Source organism: Eschrichtius robustus, chromosome 4 (genome assembly GCF_028021215.1).
Source record: "Eschrichtius robustus isolate mEscRob2 chromosome 4, mEscRob2.pri, whole genome shotgun sequence".
NCBI lineage: Eukaryota > Metazoa > Chordata > Mammalia > Artiodactyla > Eschrichtiidae > Eschrichtius > Eschrichtius robustus.
In genome coordinates, this window is record NC_090827.1 from 34,846,817 (window position 1) to 34,864,477 (window position 17,661).

Here is a 17,661-nt window from a genome sequence, read left to right on the forward strand (position 1 = left end):
CCCCTCCTACCGTCTCACTGTGGCTTCTCCTCTGTCCTTGGACGTGGGGTATCCTCCTTGGTGAAGTCCAGGGTCTTCCTGTCAATGATTGTCCAGCAGCCAGTTGTGATTCTGGTGCTCTCGCAAGAGGGAGTGAGAGCACGTCCTTCTACTCCGCCATCTTGGTTAATCCTCCCCTCTCTTGACTTCTTGACCTCTGTGTTGCCTAAGCTGCCTTTGCCTTTGCCTTTCTGCCGGATTTCTGCAATAGCTAGTTCATCTCCCTGTCTCCATCCTTGCGTCCCTCCAAACGAGCTTTATCAAGGCAGCCAGCATGGCCTTTCTGAAACCCAGATCTGATCGTCCCGGGCTCCAGTTTGAGGCTGTTCCACAGGGTTCCTTTGCTCTGAGGAGTGCCCAAACCCCTTCTCTTGGCTTGCAGGGCTCTCTGTGATGTGGCCCGTGCATGTACCTCCTTCTCACTCACGCGCTCCGCTTCAGCTGTACTGAGCTTTCAGGTCCCGAATTGCCTTTGTGATCCCTCACTCTGGCCTTGGCCTGTGCGCTTCTCTTCTCCAGGGATTCCTGGCCCTCCTCTCTCTGCCTCCACACCCAGGCTACCCCGGGAGCCTCCCTCGAAGTCCCGCCACCACTGTCACTCACCCATGCAGACCCAGCGGGCCAAGAGCGTCTGTTTTGTTCCCCTTCGATGCTCGGCCATTCCCACAGGACAGTGCCCATCGCGCCGGATTGCACTTGTTTGTTTAATTTCTTGTTCCCCCTTTTGATGCTGGGGCTCATTGTGATTTTTCACGAGCCCCCGGTACTTTTGCCTTCAAGGGCTCCCTTCCTCTAACAAAAAAAAGAATAAAAATTATATTTTGCAACTGTGTCCAGATAGATGAATATATTCCAAGCTGGATTTATTATTAGATAGTTATTATCCTTATTATGTTCATTTTTTATTCTGATTTTAAAAGGAATTCATATTAAGACACTTTTTGTGGGCTCCTAAAAGTTTTATGGGCTCTAGCACTTGGTGGCCTGTGCCTGATGGACACTTTGGCCGTGTTAAGTGGACATGAATCCTCTGGCGATAAAGTTGACAGCTGATTGATCGTGACTCGGAAAGGCAAGGAGCCCACTAGTTATTTCCTTATGTGGCACGTTTGTAGTGGCTTGAATAGCTCCCTGAGACCATATTAAGATTGTGTATTGTAGTCCCTGGTATCGGAAAAATATATTTTAAAAAGTAGGATCGCGGACTTAAGAGGCGTATATACATGTATATTTAAAAGCAAAAATCATGAGATCTTTATGATGTCAAAAATATGTTCCTCGAGCTAGTTTACTAATACAAACATATCTTCGTGATGTGTCTGTGTACAGCAGTTGTTTTTAGTGGAAGTGGGAAGGTGATTTTGCCCCCGCCAGGGACGTTTGACAATGTCTGGAGGTGTTTTTTGGTTGTCGCCACTGGGGGTGCTACTGGCGGCTGGTGGGTTGAGGCGGGGACGCTGCTAAAGATCCTACAATGCACAGGACAGCCTTTGCAACCAAGAATGACCCAGCCCCAAATATCAATAGGGCAGAAGTTGGGAAACCCTCAGGTAGAGGAATCCTTCATAAAACTTGGTTCCTACAGCTGTATTATTCATTTGGTTTATTTCCCTGTGTTTCCTTTAAAAGCCATAATTCAGGTACAGGACTGTGTTGCAGCCTTGGACCCAGGCATTTCCTTTTCTGGCTTCAATAAGGTTGAGAAAAAGTCATTTAGATGCCTGAGCTTTTGAACCCCAGAGGTTGGGGCCATGCACCCCAGTCACAGGGGTTTCTGCAAGAGACAGAAATCTCTCTCCAATGGTAAATGGTCTGTTATCATTTAAATCATTGCCCCAAATACTCTTTTTTTTTTTTCCCATGCTAATCCTAGCTGGAGTACAACCAATTGTTGTCTGGGTGGGGAGGGGGATGCTGAGTCATTTATTCATGCTTTTTATTACCTCTTGGCTTGAATATCACCATTCATTGTTCACAAGCCGCTCAGCTTGTTTACTTTTTATAAATTACATGTAATCAGTCCTCTTACAGGTCTGGCTACTGTAATTGGCAGCAGCCACGGAGCAGGGCTGATGAGTCTGCATTTGTGCTGATGTCTCACAGTCAGCTCAGCCTCCAAACTTTGTTACCTCCTCTGTGGGTATTTCAAAAGGAAGGTGAACAGAACTGCCACGCTGCTCTCTCTTCTCAGATGCTCTGATGGCACTTGTTCATGTAATAGTTCGGTAGAGTCCCCGTGGCCTTTGGTGAAGGAAGAATCCAGGGTTTGGGGCAGTGGACCTCAAACTTTAATGTGCATACCAATCACCTGGGTAACTTCTGAAATGAACATTCTGGAGCCTTTTGCCCTTTCTGAAATTTTTAGTAAATCTCGGTAGAGGTCCAGAAAACTGCATTTTCTAACTCAAATCCCTGCTGATTCTGATGTAGGTGGTCCTCACCTTACCCTTGGATAAGTGCTGAGTTAGCATGGAGGAACCATGGGAAAAGGAAGAAAATCCAATAGAAGTAAATGTGTATAGAGAGTGGGATAGGAAGGCAAGAACCAAAACTCAGAAAGTAACTTCAGCTTCTTTTCTGTGAGATAAGGGAAATATGCTGTGATCCTTTAAAAAATATGTGATTTAGATCGAAGTTTCCCCTAAAGGGGACATATTTAGAGGATGACAAAAGTGAAAGGGAATTTTTAGAAAGGTGAGAATATGAGAAAGTACCTAACCATCGCCAAGAAGCTCAAAGATGTGATGAAATCAAGGAAGGTACTGTGCAGGTATCGATTTGAAAAAGAACGTGCATTCCTGAATCGAGAGCCTTAAGAATGGCTTAAAGATGAAGAGGATTAGCTCCTCACCAGAAGTTCTGGTTATTCTGGTTATTGGATCTGAAAGCCTATTATTAAAATACAGTCCAGATTTCCTGGAATAGTTCTAATTTCAGATATTTTTTTCCCACTGTCTTCATAGTACGTCTAGTTTGCCCTAATTTTTGGTTAGTTGAGATGTGGTTGGTTTGTAAAAGAGCACCAAAATAGTTCTACGTGACTAAAGAAGTTCTTTTTTCAAATTTCTGTCTGTCTGTCTGTCTCTCTTTCTCTCTCTCCCTGTGTGTAATGTATATATTCTAATCTGTTTCTTTGAACCTAAACTTTGATTTTAAAGTCCATTTTAGAGAATGAGAGCAAGAGAGATAGATAAGACAGACTCTTAGAAAATTGGCCAAGAAGTGGCCCAGGTGGGAATGGTTATTTAATCCTAGCAGAGGAATAAAGAATTTATTTCCAACTACCTACTGAGTTCACTCTGTTTTTAGAAAGCTATCATCTTTTTCACATATTAGTTTCTTAGGGGAACTTTATGATTCTATTTATACCTTGCAGAAAGATCTTGACATCCCCTCCCAAAATAAAAGGAATTGGGGGAGTTACTTATAAAATGATGGCTATCCTCAGCTTTTGTTAATTCCTTCCTTACCCTGCTCTAACCATCTCTTCATCAGAGTGTGCGTCTTTCAATTTACTCTACCCTAACTGTCTCGGTGTCAAAGTGTTCATTTCTCCATGCTGGGAACCCAGATTGTACTGCCGACTTTTCACCACTGTGGTGTCATACTGATGAGCTGGCTGACCTTTCCTCCCTCCCTTCCTTCTCTCCATCCTTCACTCTCTCTCCCTTCCCCTCCATTTCCTTACTCGGGAAGATACTCTGCCCATCTGCCTGCAAGATCTTAGAGAATCTTCCCATCTGCTTTGTAAGTGTTGAGTATCATTATTGTCATTATACAGTATCACTATTGTTATTATACGAAGTGTCTGCCACACCCTCTCACTGCACTGAGAGTTCAAGTATGTTCAGTTAGTAGATCACCTTGCTCCCGAAGTGAATAAAAGGGCTGTTGCTGGCTGGTGGTGGAGACCCAGAACCAGCTTCTATGAAGAAAGGCTAGACTCCTGTGACTTCTGTCCCGCAGGAAGAATCGAAGGCTGGGCTCACGCCTCGCTCTTTTCATTTCAGGTGACTTTATTGCCTTGCTTTCCTGTATTTTTAAAACCATATACTTGGTAGACTTCTTTTCTTAGGAGTCTCTTGATAGTTCTAGTTATTTTTTCAGATTTTTTTCTATAATTTATTCTAACCCATATGTTGTTTAACACAGTGATAGATGTTTCCAATGAATATTTAAATTTGCTGTAAACAAGTGTAAATGCTCCTAGGGAGAACCACAACATTAAGTAGTCATCCAAGTGCAGCATAAAAAAATATATAGCTTATCAGTTTTCAGTGGGAGTATTTTAACTTTAAAATTTCTGGTTTTGCTTTAACATATAGGAAAAATAAGTTATAAAATGTTAGTTAAGCAGAAGTTGTAAAATATTAGGTAAGCAGATGTATTGCCCTTTGCATAAGTTACTAAAGGGAAATGTCTCTTTCATAATTAAATAAGACATCATTAAACTGAATATACATATTTAAACTTTTAATGATTTTATATTTACTTATATTTGAAGAGAAAATGCATAGATTGACTTAAAATTCTTAGGATGTTGGTACTTTGATTATTTCTATGTTTTAAGGTATAATTTTTTTTTTTTTATATAAGATTTTTAGAAATTTCATGTAATGTCTGAAACATTTATATTAACATATTTCCATACATATTTCCATACAAATACAAATATAAGATTTTTAGAAATTTCATGTAAGGTATAATTTTTAATACTCAGATATATTTAAAAGTTTAGTATCTCCCTACTGATTTCAGTGATGCTTAAACAGCTAAAACATACTCTTTTATAGTAGGTTTTATGCATACTAAATATTTTAGCAAATGCAATTTTTATTCCCAAGCTGGAGAAATAGTTATATGTTGAGAAACCCATGTTCTTATTAACTGAGGGATATTGGAACATGGATATTGAAGTATTTTTAATGTTTCAGATAAGGTTCTCATGTTGAAAACATTCATGTTTGTTTTTCAAAGAGAATCTGTTGTTTCTAAACCGTGTATTTCCAAGGCAGAATAACTTTTCATAACTTTGAGATTTTTATTGAAGTACTTAAGGAGAAGAAATACTTAAAGTAGTGAAAGGAGGAAAACTTAATTACTGATCCTATTCTCAGTGAGAAAACGAGGACCTAGGGAATTGAGGCCAAGGAAATACCCTGAGTTCAAGGCCAGTTGGTTTCAGCAGGCAGAGGTAGTCATGGATGCAAGCTTCCTGACACCCAGCCCAGTGCCATTCCCAATCTGCCACATCTATCCCCATCTTCAGTGGGTTGTTGTACTTACCAAAATTCAAATGCTTTGACATTTTAAGAGCATTTTAGCTGCCCCTTAGAGCAGTGACAATATGGTAAGTTCACCCCAGTCTCTCACTCTTTTTTAAAATTTTTATTTTTTAAAAAAACACATAACATAAAATTTACCCTCTTACCCATTTTTAAGTGCACAGTTCAGTAATGTTAAGTGTATTGACACGGTTGTGCCACCCCAATCTCTTTTGCTTCTCCATCTAATCTCTGGAGCATTGGAAACATCTGAAGGGGCTTTAGACCGGCACCTTTTGGGAAGGCATGCAGCTCACCTGTGTTTGCTCCTTTCTTGTACTGATAGTAGGAAGTTAATTATGTGGGATTTGCTCACCTGATCCACACAGAAGATCCTACTTTAGTGCCCATTTGGAAATCCCACACCCCTTTCTGCCCCTGAGGAAAAATTCTTTCCTGATTGTAGATTCCGTGCTCAGTTTAATCTTGATCATATGAGCGTGAGTCACCCTGGGTAAGTGTGTAATCCCATTTATACCTTCCTTCCAACCTCCCTTTAATTTTTAAACTTAAGATACTGGATCCTGATTTCCTGTATAAGGTCCGGTGATTTGGGGACTAATTTAGGGGCCAGGCGATGCTGAGATTTTTTTGGAACTGGCAGTTTCTATTCTACTGACAGTGAAGCTGCATGGCCTATTTTAAAATTCAGACTATGTGTGGAATGTCTGTGTGGATGGAGAAACAAGTTAAAGCTTTTTTGGGGAGGCAGGGAGAAAGAGGAATGAAGATTTTTAGGTAGTCGGATATTGTGGGGGGGAATTTTGAGACTTTTAGAATACATACAAACCAAAGAATGAGTAGCTAGTTGGCTTTGTGATTTCTTTGGGTACACAAAGGAAATACTTAATGCTGGGCTAAAGAGATATTGTTGAATAAATTCCTTAACTGATAAATTAACAAATTAGTAAACCTGCCGGTGATTTCCAATTATCGTTATCTTTCCCAATGTGTAACCACTAATTCCATTTCTTCATTTGCAGAATGAAACATATGTCACTGGGAAGTTCTTTTTAAAAGAATACTTGTCAAGTACCTTGGAATCTTTAAGATACTTTGAATATGGCACTGAAAGAATGTAAATCATTGATGCATATATTTTTACACCCATAGAGGATTACTGGAGTGGGAGTGAGTTGAACATCGAAATATTCCTTTCAAAAGACAACATACATTTGAGCAAAGCCATTCTCCCTAAATGCTTATTTTAAATTGGCAGTCACTTAGCTAACAGTCAGTAATCTCACTTAGCAAGTGTCTGGCACACCTGTTTTAACCTGCACAGGTTCAGTTCACACAAAGAAAGGGAGGGTGGGGTGACGTGGTGGGAGTACCCTGTTAACCTCATTAACATATTTGGAATAACTGTAGTTGAATATTTGCCAGCTGAACTAGGCGATCTGGACGCCCGCCAAGTGAGCGATGGGAATTTCTGGGAGGAGTGTGGAGAGTCGAGCCTGTGAAGTGCTGACATTTTCTTCTTGAAGGGGAACCTTTTAGAAGATGCTATTTAGGATACTTCCCTTACCCTCTGAACAAAATAAATTTTTCATTTTCTCCCTTCAGATTCTGCAGAAATCTCAGATCTTCTCTTTCCACCACCTTTTTGTGTGTTTTTTTTAAGAATAGTACCTTAGGACTTGTCTCCCAAAAAGCTTTTGGTAATCTCTCTGGGATGAGTTTGAGTTCTTGCTCGGCCAGGTTTTTGTCTCTGCAGAATTAGTCCTGAAGCTCTTTCCGTGAGCCTCGCTGGAGCAACTCTTCTGCAAGCTTATCATGTGAACACAAATGATGGGAACAGGACAGACAGGATAAACTCGGGCACCTGTGGAGTCACCTCCAACCCAGTGGTTGCTCAGGTCATAAAGATGGCAGCCTGGCCCAGCTCTGAGGCGTAGAGAAATGGTCTTTACAAGGTTCTCTTTTGGGGGGCCTGTATCACAGTTGATGCATTGACACCTGTCTGGCTGCAGCCACAACTTTGGGCTCTGAAACTAGTCAGGGGAGTTGTCAGTTGAAACCAGGGGTTCTCAGGTATTTTGATATAGTGCATTTAAGGGTGAGATGAGGCAATGCATTTAAGGGTGAGATGAGGCAATGCCTATCTTGAGTTCTCCTTTTGGGGGGCAGTACACAGCTGCTCAGGAGTATACCCAGGAGAGTATAAAAATCACTGGGGAGCTTTTTCAAAAACCGTGCACTTTGATTTTTTTTTTTTTTTTTTTCCTGTTTCCTATTGCAGCAAAGGGTAGGTAGGGATGACAAAGGAATGAGGTGAATCTAGTATCTGTTGAAGCTGTGGGTGCCTGCCACAGTGTGGCAGGTTGCATAGTTTAGGCCTGTTTGTTCCCCTGCCTCATGCTTACTCTCAGGATTGGAAAGGTACCCCCTGATGACAGCAACATTCACTCCTCCTGCGAAAGATTTTGAAATAATATGTTAAATGTACATTTAATAAGATTGTCAGAAAAGGGTTTTTTTCCCCCTGATTGGAGCTTTGTTTTTTCCTTATCTCTTCAAAAGTGGGCCATAAGGCTGATATTTTAAAATCACAAATACAGAGCATCAAAAACAGGAAAGAACAAATTTGATCATAGCTATTAAAACTTAAAAAAAATGAGAACCTAAAAAAGAAAGGGCTGGTACATTAAACCGAGCCTAAATTTTTAACGAATATTATAATGAGCATATATATTTACATTTTATATGCCAATCATGTGTGTGTGTATAAATATATATGCTTTCAAGTGTCTAGACCACAATTATTAAATTGCAGCCAGCTTTTGTTGAACTTCACTGACTTCTTTGTAATTTTTTCAGTGTTCTATATGATTCTTATATGTACACAATCACCATCTACTCTTTTTTGTTTTTTTAAAAATATTTATTTATTTATTTGGCTGTGCGGGGTCTTAGTTGCAGCACGAGGGATCTTTAGTTGCAGCATGCGGGATCTAGTTCCCTGACCTGGGATCGAACCTGGGCCCCCTGCATTGGGAACGTGGAGTCTTTTTTTTGTTTTTTAATTGGAGTATAATTGCTTTACAATGGTGTGTTAGTTTCTGCTGTACAACAAAGTGAATCAGCTATATATATACATATATCCCCTCCCTCTTGGATCTCCCTCCCAAACGGCCCCCCACCTCATCCCACCCCTCTAGGTCATCACAGAGCCCTGAGCTGAGCTCCCTGTGCTATACTGCAGGTTCCCACTGGCTATCCATTTTACACACGGTAGTGTATTTATGTCAAACCTAACCTTATAATTCATCCCACCCTCCCCTTCCCCCCCTGTGTCCACATGTCTGTTCTTTATGTCTGCACCTCTATTCCTGCCCTGGAACTAAGTTGATCTGTACCATTTTTCTAGATTTCACATACATGCATTAATATATGATATTTGGTTTTCTCTTTCTGGCTCACATCACTCTGCATGACAGACTGTAGGTCCATCCACATCTCTACAAATGACCCAATTTCGTTCCTTTTTATGGCTGAGTAATATTCTATTGTATATATGTACCACATCTTCTTTACCCATTCATCTGTCAGTGGACACTTAGGTTGTTTCCATGTCCTGGCTATTGTAAATAGTGCTACAATGAACATTGGGGTGCATGTATCTTTTTGAGTTATCGTTTCCTCTGGGTATATGCCCAGGAGTGGGATTGCTGGGTTGTATGGTAGTTCTAGTTTTAGTTTTCTAAGGAACCTCCATACTGTTCTCCATAGTGGCTGTATCAATTTACATTCCCAGCAGCAGTGCAAGAGGGTTCCCTTTTCTCCACAACCTCTCCAGCATTTACTGTTTGTAGATTTTTTGATGATGGCCATTCTGACCAGTGTAAGGTGATACCTCGTTGTAGTTTTGATTTGCATTTCTCTAATAATTAGTGATATTGAGCAGCTTTTCATGTGCCTCTTGGCCATCTGTATGTCTTCTTTGGAGAAATGTCTAATTAGGTCTTCTGCCCGTTTTTGGATTGGGTTGTTTGTATTTTTGATATTGAGCTGCATGAGCTATTTGTATATTTTGGAGATTAATCCTTTGTCCGTTGCTTCGTTTGCAAATATTTTCTCACATTCTGAGGGTTGTCTTTTTATCTTGTTTATGGTTTCCTTTGCTGTGCAAAAGCTTTTCAGTTTCATTAGGTCCCATTTGTTTATTTTTGTTTTTATTTTCAATACTCTAGGAGGTGGATCAAAAAAGATCTTGCTGTGATTTATGTCAAAGAGAGTTTTTCCTATGTTTTTCTCTAAGAGTTTTATAGTGTCGGGTCTTACATTTAGGTCTTTAATCCATTTTGAGTTTATTTTTGTGTATGGTGTTAGGGAGTGTTCTGATTTCATTCTTTTACATGTAGCTGTCCAGTTTTCCCAGCACCACTTATGGAAGAGACTGTCTTTTCTCCATTGTGTGTTCTTGCCTCCTTTGTCATAGATTAGTTGACCATAGGTGCATGGGTTTATCTCTGGGCTTTCTATCCTGTACCATTGGTCTATGTTTCTGTTTTTGTGCCAATACCATACTATCTTGATTACTGTAGCTTTGTAGTATAGTCTGAAGTCAGGGAGGCTGATTCCTCCAACTCATTTTTCTTTCTGAAGATTGCTTTGGCTATTCGGGGTCTTTTGTGTTTTCATACAAATTGTAAAATTTTTGTTCTAATTCTGTGAAAAATGCCTTTGGTAATTTGATAGGGATTTCATTGAATCTGTAGATTGCTTTGGGTAGTATAGTCATTTTCACAATATTGATTCTTCCCGTCCTTGAACGTGATATATCTGTCCGTTTGTGTCATCTTTGATTTCTTTCATCAGTGTTTTATAGTTTTCGGAGTACAGGTCTTTTGCCTCCTTAGGCAGATTTATTCCTAGGTATTTTATTCTTTTTTTTTGAGATAGTAAATGGGATTGTTTCCTTAATTTCTCTTTCTGATCTTTTGTTGTTAGTGTATAGGAATGCAAGAGATTTCTGTGCATTAATTTTGTATCCTGCAATTTTACCAAATTCATTGATTAGCTCTACTAGTTTTCTGGTAGCATCTTTAGGATTCTCTGTGTATAGTATCATGCCATCTGCAAACAGTGACGGTTTTACTTCTTCTTTTCCAGTTTGGATCCCTTTTATTTTTTTTCTTTTGTGATTGCCGTGGCTAGGACTTCCAAAACTATGTTGAATAGTAGGGTGAGTGTGGGCATCCTTGCCTTGTTCCTGATCTTAGAGGAAATGCTTTCAGTTTTTCTCCATTGAGAATGATGTTGGCTGTGGGTTTGTCATGTATGGCCTTTATTATGTTGAGGTAAGTTCCCTTTATGCCCACTTTCTGGAGAGTTTTTATCATAAATGGGTGTTGAATTTTGTCAAAAGTTTTTTCTACATCTATTGGGATGATTATATGGTTTTTATTCTTTAATTTGTTAGTATGATGTATCACATTGATTGATTTGTGTGTATTAAAGAATCCTTGCCTCCCTGGGTTAAATCCCACTTGATCATGGTGCATGATCTTTTTAATGTGTTGTTGGATTCTGTTTGCTAGTATTCTGTTGAGGATTTTTGCATCTATGTTCATCACTGATATTGGTCTGTAATTTCCTTTTGTTGTGGTATCTTTGGTTTTGGTATCAGGGTGATGGTGGCCTCATAGAACAAGTTTGGGCATGTTCCTCCTTCTGCAATTTTTTGGAAGCGTTTGAGAAGGATAGGTGTTAGCTATTCTCTCAGTGTTAGATAGAATTCACCTGTGAAGCCATCTGGTCCTGGACTTTTGTTTGTTGGAAGATTTTTAATTACCGTTTTAATTTCATTACTTGTGATTGGTCTGTTTATATTTTCTAATTCTTCCTGGTTCAGTCTTAGAAAGTTGTACCTTTCCAAGAATTTGTCCATTTCTTCCAGGTTGTCCATTTTATTGTCATATAGTTGTTTGTAGTAGTCTCTTATGATCCTTTGCACTTCTGCGGTGTCAGTTGTAATTTCTCCTTTTTCATTTCTAATTCTATTGATTTGAGTCCTCTCTCATTTTTTCTTGATGAGTTTGGCTAAAGGTTTATCAATTTTGTTTATCTTCTCAATGAACCAACTTTTAGTTTTATTGATCTTTGCTATTATTTTCTTATTTCTATTTCATTTATTTCTGCTCTGATCTTTATGATTTCTTTATTTCTGCTAACTTTGGGGTTCTTTTTGTTCTTCTTTCTCTAGTTACTTTAGGTGTAAGGTTAGACTGCGAGTTTTTTAACCACTGGACCACCAGGGAAGTCCCAGTCACCATCTACTCTTAACTAATTATACAAATCCAACTTTGATTCTTTTTCTTTTTAATATGATTTTTTTTTTTGGCCATGCCACGTGACTTGCGGAATCTTAATTCCCTGACCAGGGATCGAACCTGGGCCCTTGGCAGTGAGAGTGCGGAGTCCTAACCACTGGACCACCAGGGAATTCCCAACTTTGATTCTTCATAGGTTTTTTTCCCAGTTGATTCCTAACAGCCTGTTTAAAATTAAAAAAATGTGTAGGTGATTGCAATCATGTAATTCATGAAGCAAAGTAGGATTAATATGAAAAACTAGCAGTTCAGTGTTTTCCTTTTTTTATTATAAAATGTTAAATATTATATTCTTGAGGCTTCTCTGTCAGTTTCTTGTATGATAGAATTAATATAATATGCAATGTTACCAGTTTCACTATTTAGTACATCTTGTTACCAGTTTCACTATTTAGTACATCTTGAACATCTCTGAGGGTGGTAGATATAGCATCTATTTCTTAAACAAGTACATGCATGAAACTATAAAACAGTTTATTGGAGTCATAGAACAACAGTGGTGAAACTTGAGTTCTGGCACTTTCCCCACATTTAAACTGGCAGCACATGTGTGTGGGAAGAAGATATTAATTACTGATAACCCCTTTAGAATGTGTTAATATTGTTAGGTCCGAATACGAGTTATTCAGTAGGTGCACCAGATTAAAAAAAACTAGTCGAAATGTAAATACTGACTTTCATGTCCCTTTTAATTCACTTTAGTGACTTACTAATCGGTATTTGTGGGGACACATATAATAACTTTTTTGGGTCGGTTTTTGTCTTCTTATTTTAGCTATAAAGTGCTAGGAGGGAGCAGTGAAAAGGCTGCCTTCAGGTGTAGTGAGGTTGAACTGGTTTAACCATGGTTGCAGCTCGTCCGCTGTCAGCTCCCTCCTCAGCGCCCAGGCTTATTTCCATGTTATATAATCCAGACTGGTTTGTCCTGTTTAGTAGGTTTGTTATAAACTGCAGAGCTAAGTAAACGTGGGAGAACATTTTAAATGGCATTAAAAATTAACCAGTACTTGAGGAGGGATGTAGCAGAGGGGCCCAGCTGTCAGGTGGCCCAGGGTCAGCCTCCTGGGGAAAGAGGGGGGCATTTCTGTTTCCTCTGAGGAACAGGAAATCGACGTGAAACTACAGCAACTCCTGGCCAGAGGACCACTCCCCAGTGCCGATGACAGCCAGCCTGCCATGTCTGATACCAGAAACATCTGATCCTAAAAGCAGATGTTAACTTTGTCCGTTAACGAGCTGTGTACACAAGCAGAAACGGACAAACCAAACCAGTGGGACCATTTTCATCCGTCTGTGCCCAATATAGAAACAATGAAGGAGAAAGTGACTAGGTGAGTCTCGTCCCCCTCCTAGCTCAGTGCACAATGAGAGAACGTGTCCACATGCTTTGTGATGAGCATTTCTGATGCCTGCTCACTGTGGGGTTATGCTGACATATGGTGCTTAATTCACCCACAGTTATAGGGTTATTATTGGGTTTTCTAAAGCATCCTCTGTCCTTGTCAGTTGAACTTTCTGACAGGTGTGCATCCTCTCGTGTGTGATTCCTCTAAACCCTCTGTAGGACTGTGTGTCCCATTGCATATTGAGCGTGTCTTTCTCATACTCGTTTATCATCAGGCCCCCTACCTAGAAATGGGGATCTCCTGGTGGATATTTTGGAGTCTTCCCTGGAATGCCTCTCCCCTCCATACAGGGCCTCTCTGAGGTTTGCAGGGGTTCACAGGGCCAGAGGGTGTTGGTCAACCTAGAGTGATGGTGATGACCTCCTCCGCCATGTAACAGTCTCTCCCTCTAACCTGTGCCCATCGCGGGGCTTCTCTTTGAGCAAAAAAACTGGGGAACCCTAACGTAGAAGATCTCAGTTTAACAGCAACCCACTTTCCCCCCTGAGGCACTCTTACTTCGAAATATCCTAAAAGAGGTTCTTACTTCTGAAGGTCAGGCAGGTTGCAGCCTGCTTGATTTTTCAGGATCTCTGGTTAATAAGGATTTTAGAGAGTAGAAGAGGAAATAGATCTTTTATGAATGTGGCATAAAACTATCCGGCCTTGTGCAAATGATCTAACTATATGAATCCTGGCTTATAGACAGAAGCTTCCTTTGTATGACTACATTCACCACTCTGTCCTTCTCTGAAATACTGAGAGATACAAAAATCCCATATATATCACATAATTAAAAAAAAAAAATCAGAATTCAGAACTGGAAAAATTTACAAACAGTTCACATTCTTCTGATTCTGATTTCTTTTTAAACATTATTTTTGCTGTTTTAAATTTGCTTTTATTGTTTGAGAACGAAAATACATTTTTCTATTCTGACTGTTTATTTTTTGAACTGAAACCTACATCCATGGAATTACCATCTTTTCAGTGGTTGACTATTGGAGTTTATAATCAGAAGATTGTGAGACCTTTGGAGGATAAAATAGAAAATAAGGTTAGGTTTAGGACGAGGAATTCTTCTTGGACATTGCAAAAATAGCAAAAAAAAAAAAAAAAAAAAAAGTGTGTGTGGCAACACACACTTTTTCCTGTAAGTTCCTTTTTGCCAAACCCTTGCCGTCATACTAAAAAAAGGTTTTTTGTGTGTTGCTTTTTCTCAGAATCCTGCTGCTTATTGTTAGTAAGAATTTTTTTCATGTGCCAAAGTTTTGTTTTTCATGTGATTTCTACACATGAAATCACATGGGTCTTATTGAAAAGATGTTTTTTTTTTTTAAAGTACAGTGGTAAACGTTGCTGATAATAAACCCAAAGGAAAATTTAATAAGAACTTTTATACAGTTTAGTTATAGTGACTAGGGGAGATTCAAAAATGCATTATCCAAGGTGAATGAAGTTAGATGATTGTAGGGGAAATACCAATTCTAATTAAAGATAAAGAATATGAGTGCTCTTTTCTAGTTTCAAAAATTACACTTTTCATTTCCTACCTGGTCTTTTCCCCAAGGATGTGCGTTTTTACGGTTTTTCGATCAGGTGACGCTAGTGATTGAGCTGGCTTAATGGAATGGCATCACTGTGTCTCTGGGAACAATCAAGCAGGGAGGGAAAAACTCAAGTCTGTGGAGCGAGTCACTGGAATTCTTGAGCAATAGGATACCTTAGAGCATGTGAGAAAGAAACTGAATGCTTTTTAGGGGATGGCCAGTGTTCTGCATCTCTCAGCCTGCTAGTATCTAAAATATGACTAATTTTTTCATGCTATTAAAACAGTGTGGTGATGCATTCATCCTGTCATGCCTTTTAAGAGATGATTTCAGAAATGCTCAGTAACATCTTGTTCAGCTGTTCCCTCTGACTCCCTGACTTACCGGTAGGATCTCACTGTAATTGTTTACTCTGTAAATCTTACAGTGGCCTTTGACCGAAAGTAATAAAATGTCACGTGACTTGGTGTATCAGTCAGGATTCTCAGTTGTGAGCAACAGAAACCTCTGGCTAACTTCATCAGGAAAGGAGTTTCTGAAGGCAATTAGGTAGCTCACAGTTTCCCTGGGAAAGCTGAGAACCTAGCTCAGAACCTTATCAACCAGGAACAATGCCACTGAACTGGTCCAGGGAACATCACTACTGCCTCCTGGGCTGTGACTTTAGACCCGACATCTTGCACTACCAACATCACTGACACCACACCCCAGACGCTGCCACTGCTGCCTCTGGAAGCTGCTCACGCTGCGCCAACCCCAGATCCAGGTTTCTGTACAGTACTTGTTTCTTGAGATTTCTTGGGATTCAGAATCTGGGGTGAATGTGTTTGGTGGAGCCAGCGGACCTGATCCTGTGCCTGCTCTGTATTGCAAGGGAGAGTGGGGTCAGGGGGAGGGCTAAGAAGACTGTCATCTGGAATTTTCTGCTTTTGTAATATTAGGGTTAATGATTTTACAAACATAGGAAGGGGAGTTTAGATGCTGGACAACCTAACAGAGTCATGTAACTCTACCATACCCAGCATATTGGTGGTAGAGGTAGAAGGATTAAAAATAAGGACAACAGTGACCCTCCCACAGAACTTCAAAAATAAAATCTCTGCTACTGGTATGAGGAAACGAAGTCATCACAAAACCAATAATTTCTTAGCAGACAGTCCCCGACTTACGATGGTTCGACTTAGGATTTTTTTGACTTTACAGTGGTGTAAAAGAGATACGCATTCAGTAGAAAATGTACTTTGAATTTTGCGTTTTGATCCGTTGTGGTACGATCCTCTCTCATGATGCTGGGCAGTGGCCGTGGCAGCTCCCGGACAGCCGTCTACAATGACAAAGGTAAACAACCGAAAGACACACAATCATTCTGTTTTTCACTTTCAGTACAGTGTGCAATGCATTACATAAGATATTCAACACTTTACTGTAAAATAGGCTTTGTGTTAGATGATTTTGCCCAGCTATAGGCTCATGGAAGTGTTTCAAGCACATTTAAGGTGGGTAAGCTATGATGTTTGGTAGGTTAGGTGTATTAAATGCATTTGCAGTTTACAATATTTTCAACTAACAGTGGGTTTATCAAGATGTAACCCCATCATAAGTCGAGGAAGTTGTGTATTCTCATAACAGCAACCTCCACAGACATAGGAGCAAGCACTCTGTTTAGTGAACAGCTGTTATGTGCTGGGTGGTGGTTTTTTGGTTGTTTGGGGTTTTTTTGTTTTTAAATTTTCTCTCTAATCCACTCAACAAACTTGGAAAGTACACATTATTGCCACCATTTTTACAGGTAAACAAGCTGATGCTCAGAGTAACTTAGCAAAGTTACTCAGCTGGTATATGGCAGTGCTGAGATTCAAACCCATTTGTGACTGTTTGCAAACCTCTGTTCTTTCTGTTGTACCAGGTTTCCTCCTCACAGAAATTCTGTGGAAGAGCACAGATGCCCTCCCTGATTTAAACCAAAAAATTGTATGTTTGCTTCTGCATTGTTTCCCTTAATAATCCATTACTTACCATTAACGTGAGTTGGGAGATGCTTCTAGGCTCAGGCAGGTGACTGGGGCTAGAGCTACAGATTCAGGAACCACAAGAATGTAAGTGTCCCTGGGTGCTTTGGGCATCAACGTGGTTGTCTGGGAAGAGTTTGTGGAGTGAGAGGACAAATGGTGAGACCTTACAGAACACTAGTTTGGGGAGTGGGTCAGAAGGAGAGGAACCAGCAAAAGAGACAGATTGATTTTCTCTTAGTGGGAGGAGATCCTGTTAGGGGAGCGAAAGATCACAGTGTAAGAAGGAAGGTGTGGTTGGGAGCCAGGTGCTTCAGGAATCAAAATTGGGTGGAAAATAGGCCACTGGGGTAGACCAGTCAAGCAGGAAGTCAGGGTGGCCTTTTGTAATTTGAAGTAATGTTCTCTGAATCTTACCCTTCTCTGTAAATCTGATAGAAGCACCACCCTGTATTTTAGGTTCACGCACTCAGCAGACCCGTGCAATTTTGTGTTTAAAATTTTAATTCCTTTTTTAAATGATGCTTTAGTTTTGGTGGTCTTTGGGCCACACCCATGGAGTGAACAACCATTGGACTAGTGTTTCCTGCGTCCCATTCTGGAGTCATATTTGTTTATTTAGAGGCCATCATCCCTGAAGAATGACAGATTGATTCCCCCTCAGTCTGTTATTTTATGTCTGCCCACGTGGAAGCTAATCTGCCTCCTTCCTTCCAACCCAGGGGGGCCTGGTGAAATCTTCCAACCACTTAAGCTATTTGTTTGTCTTTTTGCAAATCAAAAGAGCCTAATGTCACCCTAAAGCATCCTTGTGATTAAGCTTCGGAAAGGATGAGTGATTAAAAATGAACTATTTACAGTTTATCTGATTGCTCCCGCTTTAGAGAACCTCTTTAGAATATACAGGCATAGGAGTGGAAGTATTCCTGAGTGAGTTATAGAAAATGATGGGGAAAATTGAGAGGTGTTGGGATGGATTTTAATGTCTGTGAGGTTATATGTCCAGAGCAGAGTCTGTC

General features: G+C 40.0%; 1 protein-coding gene and 1 non-coding gene across 3 annotated transcripts in view; one reads left to right on the plus strand and one right to left on the minus strand.

The window, feature by feature from the left end:
- GAB1 (GRB2 associated binding protein 1) overlaps nt 1-17,661 on the plus strand; it is a 131,150-nt gene that overhangs the window by 18,045 nt on the left and 95,444 nt on the right. The window lies entirely within an intron of this gene.
- TRNAE-CUC (transfer RNA glutamic acid (anticodon CUC)) lies at nt 11,738-11,810 on the minus strand. Its single transcript has one exon. It is a non-coding gene; the product is annotated as a tRNA-Glu (tRNA).